Raw genomic sequence first — 17,488 nt, forward strand, 5'->3', positions numbered from 1 at the left:
ACAAATTTGGTGTAATTCCGTTCAGCAGTTCAGGCTGTAGCCATGTCTGAATGTCCCTATCGAAAAAGGCATGGGGAAAACATGTTTTTTGGACCCCCTTTTAACTCAGCCCCCACTTGACAAATCACCCGGAAACTTTCAGGATAGGAGCGGAGCAGAGCGCCTCATCTTCTTTGAGAATTTCGCGAAGATTCGTCAACCGGCGCCAAAGTTATTCCAAATAGAATGTAGCAGATTTCCTATGGAAACAAGGTCCTAACTATAACTACCTATTGGCGACCGCCAGTAGGTAATATATATATATATATATATATATTTATATGTATTACCTACTGGCGGTGGCCAGTAGGTATATATAGTTAGGATTTTTTCTCTAAGGGACTTTTGAAAATTCTATGTCTAATAACTTTGGCGTTTGTGGACGGAATCGGCTGAAATTTTCAGAAAAATGGCACAATTTGTTTCTGAGCATCCCCTGAAAATTAGGGGGGGTTTCGTCAAGGGGGAGCTGAGAAAAAAGGGGGTCCCAAAACGCGTTTTTCCCATTCATTTTTCCATAGGGCGTTTGGCCTCACTTTTAGCTCGAACGGCTGAATGGATTTGCACGAAACTTGGCAAAATTGTAGGGACTGTTAGCCCGATGTGCCTTTGCTGAGTTTCAATATATGTGGTCCAGTGGATTTTGAGAAATTAACGTTTTAAAAAACAGATATATCTGTGGCAGCGTCCCGGGTAGCGCTCCGGTTCGCGTACTTTTCGCGTTACGGAACTATGCGAAGCGAAGCTGATTGGCTCTCCGGTGTCTGTCAACATTCTAAACAGTCCGGAACGGCCGCCATCTTGTCTCTCGGTAGGATCGAGAGACAAGAGGAGGAGAAAAACGAAGGGGGAATTTAATGAAAGGGGGCAAGGTAGACCCCTCTTGACCCCCTAGGAATGATGTTGGGGTTATTAAAGGGTCCCGTGGGGAAAATAAAAAAAAATTGATTTTTCGCGGTAGAAGCGCTTCCCGGTTCGCGAACCGGGTCGCGATACGGGAATTCGCCATTTTGTGTTTTGTTTTAATTAAATTACAAGATGGAGGAAAACAAATGTGAGAAATGGGTATAAGGGGGTACTGGAGACGTATCCTGACCCCCTATGTTTTCTGAGAGTGGCTGAGGATGCTCATATATGTTGATACATGTCTTCCAGCGGCTGCGCGTGAGCGTTTTTTTTTTTTTTTGCTGCGTGACGTCTGTTAACGTTCGATTCGAAGGAAATCAGGAAGTGTTGACCGCCATTTTGTCACTGCGAGTAAATATTTTGTTAAAAATAATTGTTATAAATTAATCCGTATTGATAAACATTGCGCCATCTTGCCTTTTTTCCAATGCCACACTTTTGTCGTGCATGGCAGCCATTTTAGATGCCTTGACCAGACCCACTCTCTGCACGCCGCAGATCCTCAGCATGGCTCCCCACCCTCGCAAGCATCTCCCCCACGCACTGGTCACCCCCGCTCTCTCTCTCATGCATGGGCCATAAACCTCCCCCATCTGCGCTGCTTTTCCCTGAGAATCACACCCTGTGCCCGCCCGACACCTCCCTTTCACCTTATTCACTACCGCACCCTCTGACACTCCTCTTCCTCTGTGTCTGATTGTCGAGGCCGGTCCCAGGCTATCACCTAGCCGTGCGGATGAAGTTTATGGCCCCAACTTTAAAGAATCACCCCTCTTCAAAGGAGTTACAGTAGATCAAGCCCCCACCTCATGAGATCCGTCACACCACACGCGTTTCTCTGTTATGCGGTTTTGGGCTATAATAAGCCTACAAAATCCGTTGGCCTATTAGGCGGCGTCAGTAGCGGACCGATATGCGAATAGGCCGAAGGCAGCACAACGCGCCGAGATCCGGATGGCACCAAGGTGGTGTCCAGCAAGTTGCACTGGTGTGGCCATCCTGCAATGCTGCACCGAAAGACGGCGTGGGGTGCCCGGGGGGAGGCGGCTCGAATGGGCCTCTCCCGCCTCCCCAGGTGGAGGCACCTCATCTGCTGTGGGGCGCCCCTTAGCGTTTCACTCGCCGTCCAGCTGAGTTGCGCCCGCACTTGCTGCTACAGTAGGCCGAAGGCAGCACAACGCGCCGAGATCCGGATGGCACCGAGGTGGTGTCCAGCAAGTTGTTGTACTGGTGTGGCCATCCTACAATGCTGCGCCGAAAGTCGGCGTGGGGGGCCCGGGGGGGGGGGGGAGGCGGCGCAAACGGGCCTCTCCCGCCTCCCCAGGTGGAGGCACCTCATCTGCAGTGGGGCGCCTCTTAGCGTTTCACTCGCAGTCCAGCTGAGTTTCGCCCGCTCTTGCGGCTACAGCGATAGGCGGCTGCAACAGGACTCTCAAAGTGGCGGCCGGTTCTTTGGATTTTGGGCCTGGTCCACTAAAATGGCCCTGGGACACCTTGGAACTCGGACGCTTGCCTGCTAGGGCATGGGCCCCATTCCCGAAAGCGTCCCCTCTTTTGACTGATTGTTCTTGTTGCCTATCGCTTCTGTTGTCATTTAACGGAACCTTTTTGGACTGCCGAAAGGGGTTCTGGTTCGACCGCTGGTTGGTGGAGACATTTTGAATATATCCTGGACCTGCCGGGCCTCGCCCAAAATGGCGCCGGTATAAATGGGACTCGTAACTCCTTGTTGTGTACTGGTTGCCCAACCTTGATGTCACGAGATACGTATGCAGTTTTGAAGCACATGGCGGGCGGGGATGAGTACTGATTGAACATTTGGATATCCCTATTGATATTAAGTTCTGATGTGTTATTGATTACTGTACTATTGAAAGTTCGAATTAACGTCACCCATGGTACTTGCCCGCAAATGTATATCTAGATAATTTTATTGTAACTGGCCCTGTCGTACTTTAATTATAAAATGTACGTCCACCGATTCCGCAACTGTTAGACACCTTAGATCTTGCAACCTAATGGCCCGCCCGTTACGTTCTTTTACAGTGTAAATGTCCCCTCATCATATACGATTCCAGTTTGCTCCGTGGCCGGCCCACGTGGTTATAGGCCCGTATTTGTATACTGACATTTTCACAATAAAGGTTTTTAAAACAAAACATGGTAGTAGTACCTAGAATGGTAAAGTTTTGAATAATAGCCACTGTTTTCGAATCAGTAAAAGGCAAGTGAAATAAAGCAGCCCGATTACATGACGGTTAAAAGGTATAATACGCAGGAACGCAGTAAAGATAAATAGTCAAGGGCTGTTCAATGGCTCCCTCATGGGACGAAGAAACGCCCTTTTTCTCGAAATAGGAATATTTTACTTGCAGGACAGTTGTAAATTTCCCGGGAAAATACATTAGCCTGGAACATTGTTAGTGATAAACTGTAAATGCATCTGGGTCCTTTGCTTTACAAGTCAGAGTGAGAAAAAAAAAGGTGGGGCTTTCATCATTTAAGAAAAAAAAATGTTCGAAAGCAATGAAAAGCGTTATTTTTAGGTCATATGACCAAGCCTTCCATCATTAGAAAAACAAAAGTAAAATGAACCAATGAAAAGTTTTATTAACAAGTCACATGACCTGTTATGCTTACGTTACGCGCTGCGCGCCGCGCTCTGGATCGCTTCCGGGAAGCTGCGCCTCGCGCACCGGAGCACTTCCGGGTGCCCTAACGCGGCGCGTCATATGACGCATTACGCGACAACGCAGGTCCAGAATATAGTCAAAATGTCTCCACCAACCAGCGGTCGGAACACAACCCCTTTCAGTAGTCCAAAAAGTTCTGTTAAATGACAACAGAAGGAACAGGCAACAAGAATCATCAGTCAAAGAGGGGAGGGCAAGTTCTTCTCTACCGGGTCACGTTGGGGCTCCACCGAAAGTGATCGAATTGGTAGTCTACAGTGTTTCTGGATGTTTCAGACTGACGCTGGCGTCAGCATGAGAGCACAACCATCTCGTGGCTACGTCGTGGCCATTCCGTGAGCAATCATGGCAGTCGCTCCCCACCGGAAGTTTACGGGAGTCGGGGGTCCCGGTGACTGTTGTAGAATCTTCAAGGCTGAGGGGACTCTTTTGGGAATGGGGCCCATGCCCTAGCAGTCAAGCAACCGAGTTCCACGGTTGCCCAGAGCCATCTTTAAAACACGAAAATGTTTTTACCTACCACGTACTTGACATTTTAAAGCTTTTGATATTTGCTATTAAAAAACCCATTGAAATTCACTGAAAAAACCATAGGTTATAGACCATATATAGTTAGAAATTAGCATTTACAAAACCTTGAAAATTCACTGAAAAAACCATGGGTTATAGAGCATATATAGTTAGGAATTAGCATTTACAAAACCTTATTTTACTCACACAAAACCATTGAAATTCGCATATATAGTTAGTTGCACTAACTATATATCGCGCACCCGCAATCCACTGCAGATGATGTCACATATTACATCATTCAGAGAAAAGGTATAAGCAGAGGTTCTGGGAGAATGTGAATGGGTGATGAAAGTAAAAGGAAGGAAAGTAAAGGATGGGGAATGACGGGTAGTGACGGAACCAGAGAAAAGGAACAGCGGTAACGGAGGGAAAGAAAAGAGCAGTGAGTGTAAGTAAAGGGAAGTGAAAGGGAGTGGATAAAAGTGAATAAGGGTAAGATATGGGGAGTGACAGAGAGAAAGAACATAGAGAGTAAAGGAAGGAAGGATAGAAAGGGACTGAGTGAACCAGAAAAGAAAGGAAAGTGAGGGAGTGTGGGTGAGCAGGAAGACTGAAAGAAGTTGAATGTGTTAGGAAAGTAAGGAAAAGGGAAATAAACATGGAGGATAAGAATAAGTGAGGGGAGCAGATTAAGGAAACAGAGGTGAGGTAGGGTGTGAGAAAAGTAGTGAGGTTAAAGCAAAGGGTGATGACAAACTACATTTTTTAGTCACACTTACCATATAATTAATGAAACCTTACTTGCATGTTTAAACTACACTTTATATCTGTGAAAGACAAAAGAAAAAAAAATTATAATTAGTAAAATATATATTTTAAAATAGAAGAAACAGGTCAAGAGGTAAAAAATCAAAAAAGTGTACTAAGAAATAAAGCAAGAGTAAAGGATACAGAAACGTAAATAAAGTAATGTAGAAAGACAAAAAAGAGGGAAAAAGAAATAGAAGGAGAACAAATTACTGAAGGTAAGTAAGATACTAAAAGAATGTGACATACCAAAACGAAATCAGGAAAGAAAAGTAAGTAAAAGGAAAATGAGTGAAAGGGAACGGAGTCTAAATGAGGATCTATTTACAAGAAAGAGGAATTGAAGATGACTGAGAGTGAGTGAAGGGGAGTCACAGAGTGAAGGGATGAAAGGAATGAGGTTAATATAGAACGATTGAGGAAAAATGAGTGAGGAAGTAAGTACACAGAAAGACAAAGAGAAGGACTGAGGAAAGTGAAGTGCAGTACAATGAGTGAAGAAAGGAAAAAGAGTAAAGGAGGAAAAGAAGGAAAGAGAGGGGAAGAGAACTAAAGCAGTGGTACTGATAGAATGTGAGAAAGCTGAAAAGTGGTGCAAGGGAGAGAGGAAATGCAGACAGTTGAAATTGGATTGAGGAGTTGTGAAAGAAGTGGAGTAAAGGAACAGCGATGAAACAAAGTGAAAGAAAGGCAGTGTAAGTGAGTAAAGAGAGCTGAATAAGGGTGGAAAAAGGAAAATGAGTGTGAGACAATGGGAATACAATATAAATTACACAATTCAAACTATAGAATGACTTATACAATATGTTACATTGTTTATTTTTGCTGTTCCCATAATATATTGAATTTCACTTAAAACAGTGAGTTCAAACTCTTCATCATATAACAGCGGGAAAAAAACAACACAATCTAAAAGATTGTGTTTAAAAAAAAACCATATAAACTTACAAATCATATATGTACACTAATCTTTGATTCACTTACTTTTCCTTGAGGCCAAATAGTTGATAGTGAAGGTCCTTTTCGTAGGAAAATACTCTGCTGTTCTCTAAAACTTCAATTTCATTGACTTTCTATGAAAAAAGATCTAAGAACATCTGAAATAATTCTCAACGTTTTCATTTTACACCTTGTGTTAAGTTATGACTTATTACTTATACCTTGAACTTTCCTTACGTCCAAATAGTGTCAGATAATGAGTATATTTTGAAGTTTCTCTAATTAAACTCTGAAATTACCGTTTACCCGAAGTTTTCAAAGAAAAGCTCATATGACATTTTCACAATGTTTAAAAATTCATATTCTCTTTTTTGATCACTCATGTTCAACATTTCCTATAAAACTGATATCACTTACTATGAGATCCACTTACAGTACCTATATGAGATCAATAATTTTAAACATTAGACTAACTAACTAACTACCTTTTATTAACTACTCCCATCTTCAAAGGCCAATTACCTTCACTAAAACTTTGGTTCTAAAAACACTAGGTAAGAATTTTTTAAGTCAAAAGGCAAACGTTGTTTATAAGTCAAATGAGAATCATTGCAGTAACTCCAACCTTTTTGACATTTTAAGTAGCATGTATAATGTCCTGATGTTATCGAAGGACCGTCATGATAAATCATAGATACAGTTCTAAATGTTCTTCCTGAAATTGATAACTGAGAAGCCACAACATTTTTAATACAAGTTGTCAATTTAGTTTCATCAGGTCTACATCGTTGGAAAACTAAAATGACACACTGACCATAAGTTTGTATAAATAATGTGGACAGCATTGGGCACTTACATTGGGTACACACCATATTATGATCAGCTGCTTTAACTAGATTATTAAATGACACTGATTTTCAGTCTGGTAAAGTCAAATATATAAATCTTTCAGTGTCTATTCTAGTAGTACTTGATAAACTACAATTGTGGAAATCATGCTGCCATTGATAAGAAAGGCTAAAAAGATTTTCTACATCTACTCCTTCATCTTCCAAAACACCAAACATATACATTAAAAATTCCTGACAATCCTGCTGAATGTTCTGTGAAAATTTATCTTGACCAGAACACATGTCTAAAATATTTCGAATTTCTGTTACACTTTCTATTTTTGCTCTATCACTACTACATTTCTGAAACACAGACTTCAATAAACCGCAGAATCTTTGATCTCGATTTTCAACAATCTGTTCTTGTAAAGTTTTAAGAAAAAAAACAACATTAACCACTACATTAGCATAGCAGTTGACACCAGAACTGTTTTCAAATTGAAATCCAACAACATCTTGAACAGAATGCTTTTTCTTTCTGCTTACAATTACAGTTTCATCTACTTTTTGTCTTTTTGCTACTACCTCACTGCAATTATTTTCATTTCTTCTTTTTCGGCCTACCACACGTTTTTCAAACAGAGGATATTGAGGCAAATGTGAAGCATACTCTCTTCTTAACCTATTGTATTCTTTAACACAATCTAGATCTGCACAAATCTTTGTCTCATCACACTCAATCAAGTACAATCCTGATAAAGTTCTGACTCATGATAATGCCACATATGCCATACCCTCTTTAAACACAGAACTTCCAATGTTCACCAAAGCACTATCTACACTTAAACCTTGAGATTTATGAATTGGCACCGCATATGCCAAACAAACAGGAAACTGTTTTCGGCGAACATATAAGTCTTTTACAAGCAAAAATCTAGCAGAACAACGACTGATTCGTTGTACTTGCTCAATGCCATAAATTTATTTTTAAAAATTCAATTCCATCTCTATTTCTATAATTCACAAAATCAACAACATGACCCATTGCTCCATTTACCAGACCTCTTTCAACATTTAAATTCCTTCTCAAAATGATACGACAATTTAAACACACATTCAGTCTTTTCAAAACCAGCTGTTTCAGATATACTCTTCTCTAATGAATCCAATTTTGTTTTTAAATTTTCTGACAAAACAATTGTTGCACCCATATGCTCTATTTTATCTATTGCTTCCAGTTTCACAACCTCTTCATTTTCTAACTTTAACATTTTGTTGTTGAAGATGGAACATTCTTGCAGAGTTGGCATCAAACATATCCCAGATTTCTTCTCAGTAATTTTGTAAAAAATATTCTCTGGAAGAATGTTTTCATTTGGATGCAAATTTGAAATTAATCGAGCATGTAAAGCTTCTTTCCCAAGCTCATGTACTTTTCTGATTCTTAAATCTTGTAGAATATTTTTATAATCTTCATCCTTTGCCTGTCGCATATTTTGAAGCAGTTCTGCATATTTAAAATTTAACCATATATTAACGTTTCCAATGCTTCCAAGCGACTTCCTGGTATCTTCATGCGTGAGCATTTTAAACACTGGTTGTCCTTTTACTGGAGTCAACTGCAGTAGATCTCCAAAAACAATAATGTGTTTTCCTCCAAATAACACATCATACTCTGTTCTAAGAATTTCTTGCATTCTCAAATGCACAAAAGCAAGCATTAGATTTGAGACCATGCTTACTTCATCAATGATAAGAAGTTTCATTTTCTTCAGGACTCTGGAAACTTCAGAACACGCATCTCCAGATAGCTTGTTGTAATGCAATTTATTATCATGCTCAACTGACAGCATCAGTAAACGATGTAGAGTAATCCCTTTAATGTTATGTGCTGCCAGTCCAGTTGGAGCGGTTACAACACAAGACAGCGGTGATTCAGTCCTTTTCTGCAAATAAGTTGCAATGGCTTTAATCAGAAAACTTTTTTCTGTTCCCGCTTCTCCACTTACGTGCAGTCGGACAGGCTTAAATGATGTACATGAGCACTCTTTTTTCTCAGGTCTGAATCCATGTTCTATTTGTTCTGTGACTTCGTCATATATCATTTTCTGCTCAACGTTTAGTTGCTTTACCAAATCTTCTAAGTTAACTACATCCTCTTGAGCTTGTTCCATAGCTCTTTCCACCTCATCCATGGCAGTTGCAGCTTCATTTTGGATAATTGGTCCTCCTTGTGGATCCTGACTCTATGAAGTAGAACTCTGACAGTGTTGAGAACTGTCTCTAGCAATCTCTTCAGCAATTGTGGTTTCTTGCTCTATTTCTTCGTTCAACATTTGCAGATAATTTGGAAAAACAGGACATCCTATGGTATCCTTAGTTGCATTAAAAGAGTCTTCATAACAGAGAAAATCTCCAAGTAGTTCCTCTTCTATGCGCCATGGCATAAAGAGTTGCAAAAGAGCTAAATAGTAAAATTCTCTTTTGTCTGGAGATTCGCAACTCAATTTTCGATGATTAATCAAATGGCCTTTTCTCTGCTTCACTAGACATCCTTCATACCCAATGCCAGCATATTTTCCATTATTGATATATTCTGTGATGTTCCTCTTATAACTGTAGTTTTGCAGAACTTCATACCAACAAGTGTTCTCAAGGTGAGTACTTCTATTTGGAAAGTATGTATCCAACATGTGTGTCTTTAAAATATCTGTACTGTTTGGTTCTTTTTCCGCCAAATATTCAATTTCTTGTACAGATTTCAAAACTCGGTTTCGTGTTGCAGCAAGACCTAGACTCACCCAAATGATTGTTCTTGATTTGGCATAGAGACTTGCTGATGATAACCGATCAGAACATTGACATGCTCCAATTTCTCGATGCGACATCTTCAGACTGAAACTATATAATTTTTTACTTATACTCTTTTCATGTGAAATGTCTTCCCACATTTCCTTCAGTTCAGTCTTTTCTTTTTTTGTGATGTAAGATGTCACATATTGAGCCACAGCAATAGAGTTGTCAGCAACGAACTGAATATCAATGTTAGCATTCCACAAGGATAAAATCACTGGGTTGTAGTTGTTGATGTACTTGGACTCTTCGTTTCTTTTTAAATTGCATGTATTTTTGGGTGATTTCCTTGTCACAGTATGTCGCAGAGAAGACATCAAATTATTTACTCTTCCTTTAGAAATCAATGGTCGTGGAAACGCGAAATGACATTTCATGTAGAATTTCTTCTTGTTTTTAAATTTTCGACGACAGTACTTTCCACAATGATGAGATTGAACACGTAAAACTTGTTGCCTTAAACTCTTTTCTTCAGTAGTTTTCGGAACAGCACATGTTGAATATTCTTCAATGAAACTCATCACTGTGTCATCCGAATCAGTTCCAAATTTGGGTGCATCTTTAATCCATAACAACATATGTATGTGAGGAGCACCTCTCGCTTGATATTCCTTCCTCCAAAAGAAATCCAAAACCTCTCCAAGGGGAGGATTTTTTTTGTTGGTAATAAAAGACATCATAGCTTCAAATCTATGATTAAAATATCTGCAAACATTCACTGGATCCAAAGAACACAGTTCTCCAGGTGTTATCAATTCTATATTTTGTATGTTTCCATTTGCCTCTCGTAGAAATTGAAGTAAGTCGTCCCATGCATACTCAGCACAGCTAAGAGTGAGGAACCTTGTAGGAGTTCCTAAGTTTCTTAGCATACATTTCAATTCCCCATGACGACGGAACAAATACTCGTTTGTTCCACGCTGACATGCCATGAGATTGATTAGCTGAGATTCCAAAGTACTGTCTTGCAGATTGACTTTCTCCATAAAGTCCCTCGCCGAAACATTTTGCAGATGCGCTCTACTTTTCAGTATATGATTAACTGCATAAGAAAGCCCAGACAAATCACTTTCATACAGTAGATGAAACAAATACGGAATGCATTGACGAAACCTTGGATCTTCAGCATATAATCTTAAAGTCCGGTATTCAGCTGCAGGAATTTGAACTGGTCGATCGTCATATCGTCCACCTCGACCTGTTGGAAATAACTGTGGAAAACAACGAGCTTCCAAACTTTCTTCCCATACACTAATAGGACTTCCTTTTGCTGCTTTCATTTGAAACAAATCAATTGCATTCCCCATTACTTCTTTGGAATGCAAAGGATGAACAGTATAATGTTCATATATTTCTTCACTTCTAGACACATCAACTTTTTCAATTTGGCCAACTGAACAATCACTGTCTTCTTCTGTAGCTGTTTCCTCTGCTCCAACACTTACATCTTTATACTACTCATTGTTTTTGACCAAATACAACGTTGCCTTTTTGACTTTCCTAACATCCACTAAATCTTGCCAGATTTTCTTACACTTTGTCGGAACCCCATTAACTAGAATAGCCGGAGGATCCTTTTCTACTCTTTCTACACCGATTGTATCAATATTTTTCTTGACATCTTGAGGCAAATAAACAACTCTTCCCTTTAATCCTCTTTGTAAATCTGTAGGAGGTAATTTCCCTATCTTAGGCTCCATGCGAACAATAGCTTGAAAAGGATGGACACATTGAATCAAAATTGATTCATAAGTATTTAAATCCATCAATTCAGTAGGAATATCTATCAACTGAAGATTATTATGAAAAGCTCTAGCAGGCATTCTATTTTAATTTCATTTTTTCAAACAATAAGTACAAATACGTTGATCAAAACTAAAATCGAAAGAATTCTCCACCAACAAATAACTTACAAAATCCTTCCATTCACTATTATTTTCCAATTCACATTTTGCATATAAATCAACTAACCTAGTCTGAATCTTATAATGAGTCCGTCGACAACACACACAAGTTAAATTAGGCCTTTCACTTCATTTCACCTTAAACTTGGTAATTTCCTCGTCAAACTTTTCTATACTTGAAATCTGTACATTGTCTTCCACATTACCATCCATTACTATATCCATTTCTACACTGTCCTCTTTGTTCCCAAAATAACAAAACTCAACTTCTTCACAAATAGTCTTCACATCTACTTCAGATCCATGTACAAGAGCACTGTTTAACTGTTTAAGCTTAAGTGCTGGACTTTTTGCATAATACAACCTTCTCACTAATTTCCTCACCTTATTATGATGCACTGCTAACATCCTAAAATGGTGAAAAACACTCTGACATACTTTTCTAGAAAGACAAGCCAGTGAATGCCCATGCAAACCTGTGTTTTCTCTCACTCTGCAAGGATCTAACTCTTGGAAGATCTTCACTTTCTGTTTTACACTTTTCTTACTATATGTACGTAAGAAATGTCGAAGCAAATCGATTGAATCCTGTCGCACACTACAAATACTACTGCACTTCCATGTATACACTGGACCATTAGTACGTCTCCCTAAAACTTCATCTGCTAACACCTCTTCTGCATCTCTAGACACCAGTTTGTCTTTTTCCATCGGACAACCATCTTTCACCTCATATGCTCGACCACTGGTGTCAACTGCATGCACCAAATCATTTTCCTGAAAGTAACTCTCCTCATTAAAAAATGGCTCAGAACTTGAACTATGGATCCATTCTCCAGAAAATACTTCACAAAAATTAGTCTGATTAATTATTCTTTTCCATCTACTGTTCGATTTGAAAACATCAATTGCCTTGTTAAGTATCCTAATTCTATTAATTACTAAAATAAATAATTTTTTCTTAACTTCAAAAGCCTGATCAACAATCTTCTCTACACTTTTCTTTTTCTTGTAAAAAGCAGCTCTCTGTTTACCTTTCTTTTCATTTTTTAGCAAATTTAAAACTACCCTATTGCGAAACATTTGTCTACGAATGTCCCTAAATACATTTTGCCTTCTATTGCTATCCATACTCTTCTCTCCTGCTCCAGTAGAGACATTTTTTGAGGGCCTCTCCTTCCTTTTCAAAGTTGCTCTGTCCTTCTGGATCTTCACATTACCGTTAACATTTGTTTTTGTTCTACATATGTTGCGAAAAAAAGTCTTAGTTGTCTTACCAGGAGCTTTTTTGGTGTTTTTTGAAGTACTTGTTGTAGAGGATTCCTTTAATTCCGATTCTGATTTTGTTGTATTCCGTATGGTATTTTTTCTTCTCCTTTGCCTTGACAGCATTTTTGCTTACTTTCAAATGTTGATTTCAATCTGTGGTAAAGAAAAAAATAACAAATTATAGACCACTATTAGCAAACAACAAAGCAATGACAATAAGCAAACAATATAAACACTAATTTGCAACATATCTAAGTTTATACCACAGCAACTATATAACTAGGAGTAAGACCAAGAAAAAAAGCTAGAGGGAGTAACACAAAAACACAGAGAGACTCAGACAAAGAAACAGGTAGAGGGAGTAAAACATACAAAAGGACTAAAACAAAGAGAGTGTATAATATGTTGAAAGACAGAAAAAGGCTGTAATAGGGAGAGAGAGTAAGTCAAAAAAGGGACTAAGTCAGAAAAAGGATGTAACAGGGTGTAAAACAGAGAGAGGGTGTAACAGGAAGTAACACAGAGAGAGGGTGTTAGAAGAGAAAAGGTTGTAAAAGAGACTAAAACAGAGAAAGCCTGTAAAGGAAAAGACAGAGAATACGTTTGAGAGAGGTTGTAAGAGGAAGTAAATCAGAGACAGGATATTACAAGAAGTAGGTCAGACAGAGGGTGTAACAGGAAGAGAGAAAAAAAAGTCAGAAAGAGAAAGAGAGACGGTATAAAACAGACAAAAGGTGTAATAGGGAGTAACTCAAGGCTAGAATATTACAAAGAAAAAGGTTGATTAGATAGTATCTGCATGATTCAAAAAATATATTAGCACATTTCACAATCATGTCATCTATGTTTCCTCAGATTAGTCACATTTTTGGATAATGCTTGGTTTAAACATTTTGTTGCATAGAGAAATTGTCTTTTGTGAAATAGTGAATTTTCAGTAGTGAAATTGAATGCTTGTACATAGGACCAGTGCTGTGTTTCTAAAATATAATTTTAAAAACGACTTTGGGGTAATTGAATGGCTTTTATATTTTTCATAAGGAATTAATAGTGTCTTTCTCATTAAATAAATATTTTTGAACCTTTTACAATGATGTAATCTGCATTACCTCAGATTAGGAAACAGATTGAGCTTCTTTCTTGTTGGTTTGTGTTTTGTTTTTTGATAATGCTGGGTAAAAAGATTTTGCTGCATAGAGGAATTGTATTATGTAAAATTGAGAAGTTTCACTAGTGACCTGGAATGCTTTTACATACGACCTGTGCTGTGTTTGAAAAATCCTCTATCTTGCAAATGTTGATAGCAAGCATTATCAAAAAGCAAGACACAAACCAACAGCAAAGAAACTCATGGCCTTATTCATGAAGGCCTTGCACCACCGGTGCGTCACTTTTTTCCCATGTTAAAAGTGACGCACCGGCGGCACAATGCAATCATAAATAAGGCCCAAATGTAAATACCATTGATTTGCCCCAAAAATCGTTTTTTGAATAACATTTTAGAAACACAGCGCAGGTCCTATGTACAAGCATTCAATTTCACTACTGAAACCACACTGTTTCACAAAATACAAATCCTCTATCTTACAAATGTTGATAGCAAGCATTATCAAAAAGCAAGACACAAACCAACAGCAAAGAAACTCAGGGCCTTATTTATGAAGGCCTTGCGCCACAGGTGCGTCACTTTTTTCCTATGTTAAAAGTGACGCACCGGCGGCACAAGGCAATCATAAATAAGGCCCAAATGTAAATACCATTGATTTGCCCTTAAAATCGTTTTTCGAATAACATTTTAGAAACACAGCGCAGGTCCTATGTACAAGCATTCAATTTCACTACTGAAACCTCACTGTTTCACAAAATACAAATCCTCTATCTTGAAAATGTTGTTAGTAAGCATTATCAAAAAGCAAGACACAAACCAACAGCAAAGAAACTCAGGGCCTTATTTATGAAGGCCTTGCGCCACCGGTGCATCACTTTTTTCCCATGTTAAAAGTGACGTACCAGCGGCACTAGGAAATCATAAATAAGGCCCAAATGTAAATACCATTGATTTGCCCCCCAAATCGTTTTTGGAATAACATTTTAGAAACACAGCGCAGGTCCTATGTACAAGCATTCAATTTCACTACTGAAACCTCACTGTTTCACAAAATACAAATCCTCCATTTTGCAAATGTTGATAGCAAGCATTATCAAAAAGCAAGACACAAACCAACAGCAAAGAAACTCAGGGCCTTATTTATGAAGGCCTTGCGCCACCGGTGCGTCACTTTTTTCCCATGTTAAAAGTGACGCACCAGCGGCACAAGGCAATCATAAATAGGGCCCAAATGTAAATACCATTGATTTGCCCCTAAAATCGTTTTTAGAATAACATTTTAGAAACACAGCACAGGTCCTATGTACAAGCATTCAATTTCACTACTGAAACCTCACTGTTTCACAAAATACAAATCCTCTATCTTGCAAATGTTGTTAGCAAGCATTATCAAAAAGCAAGGCACAAACCAACAGCAAAGAAACTCAGGGCCTTATTTATGAAGGCCTTGCGCCACCGGTGCGTCACTTTTTTCCCCATGTTAAAAGTGATGCACCGGCGGCACAAGGCAATCATAAATAAGGCCCAAATGTAAATACCATTGATTTGCCCCCAAAATCGTTTTTGGAATAACATTTTAGAAACACAGCGCAGGTCCTATGTACAAGCATTCAATTTCACTACTGAAACCTCACTGTTTCACAAAATACAAATCCTCTATCTTGCAAATGTTGATAGCAAGCATTATCAAAAAGCAAGACACAAACCAACAGCAAAGAAACTCAGGGCCTTATTTATGAAGGCCTTGCGCCACCGGTGCGTCACTTTTTTCCCATGTTAAAAGTGACGCACCGGCGGCACAAAGCAATCATAAATAAGGCCCAAATGTAAATACCATTGATTTGACCCAAAATCGTTTTTTGAATAACATTTTAGAAACACAGCGCAGGTCCTATGTACAAGCATTCCATGTCACTAGAGAAACTTCTCAATTTAACATAATGCAATTCCCCTATGCTGCAAAACCTATTTACCAAACATAATCCAAAAACATGACACAAACCAACCAGAAAGAAACTCAATCTGCATCCTAATCTGAGGTAGTGCAGGTGACATCATTGTAAAAGTATGAAATATATTTATTTAATGAGGCAAACACTAATAATTCCTCCTCAAAAATATAAAAGGCATTCAATTACACCAAAATCGTTTTTAAAATAACATTTTAGAAACACAGCACAGGTCCTATGTACAAGCATTCCATGTCACTAGAGAAACATCTAAATTTTACATAATCCAATTCCCCTATGCTGCAAAACCTATTTACCAAGCATTATCCAAAAACATGACACAAAACAACCAGAAAGAAACTCAATCTGCATCCTAATCTGAGGTAGTGCAGGCGACATCATTGTAAAAGGTTCAAATATATTTATTTATTGAGGCAAGCACTAATAAGTCATTCTCAAAAATATAAAAAGTATGCATTTACCCCTAAATCGTTTTTTAAATAACATTTTAGAAACACAGCACAGGTCCTATGTACAAGCATTCAATTTCACTACTGAAAATTCACTATTTCCCAAAATACAATTCCTCTATGCATTAAAATGTTTTAACCAAGCATTATCAAAAAACATGACACAGAACAACATTAAAAAAACCAGTCTGCTTCCAAATCTTCTCCATAGAGCATACAAGTCTCTATCTAAATTAAATGAATCATTTCTTACCTTTACAAATGCTTTGGGAGATAGAGAACAATGTCAGACACACACACCAATTTTTCTTTAGCAGAGCAAAAGGTATGCACTCCAGACATTGCAACCATGAATGGCACAGAAAATCTCTAATTCTACACAGATATGCCTCATTTCAACCAATCAAAACTCTTCCCTCACTATTTTCAAACCAACACCCTTCCCCCCTCAGCCCTTTCTATTTGTTACCTTAGCAACTCCCTCCTTACTGAACTCTCAGGTTCAAAAGTTTATTCTACAATGTTGCAAATGAACTAAGCAAGGATGTTTGACCTCTCAATACACCAGCTTATCCGATGAAATGTTTCTTTAATTGACTTTTTCTTAACCATTCAAATAGCTTCTTTCACAAAACACAACCATGCACCCTAACTTTTACTTTTCAACTATCTGAATCCACCAATCATTGCTTGTGATTCAAGAGCAGTGAAACTCCACAATTTTTGTTTTGTAAACTCCTACTATTCCAACTGCCATTTCATTCCCACACTTCATCTGACTGCACCAGAACCTTCTCTCATCATGTATTCTGTGTGGATTATTGGACATAGCTACATCCACTGGGCTCAAAGGTATGCAGCTAGCAGAAATTTTCACAACCTTGATTTATCAAATGTGGAAATCAAGTGGATTGGCCAGAGAGGATTGAGATGTCACCAATTGATACCATTGGTGAAAACCTTTTTCCATCTGCCAAACCCTGACCTCTTAATAGTGCACTGTGGTGGAAATGACTTGGGCACTTTGACTGGGGTTGGTCTGGAAATGCTTTTAAAGGTCACCTTTGATCAATTGATGACACTTTTTCCGCAAACTGCCTTGGTATATTCCAATATATGCCAAAGACAGAAATGGAACTGGTCCAACCAATTTTGTCCACAATTTGAGAAAGCACGGAAACATGTGAATAAATCTGTTTCTGCTTACA

The sequence above is a fragment of the Lissotriton vulgaris genome, chromosome 12 (genome assembly GCF_964263255.1).
Source record: "Lissotriton vulgaris chromosome 12, aLisVul1.2, whole genome shotgun sequence".
Taxonomy (NCBI): Eukaryota; Metazoa; Chordata; class Amphibia; order Caudata; family Salamandridae; genus Lissotriton; species Lissotriton vulgaris.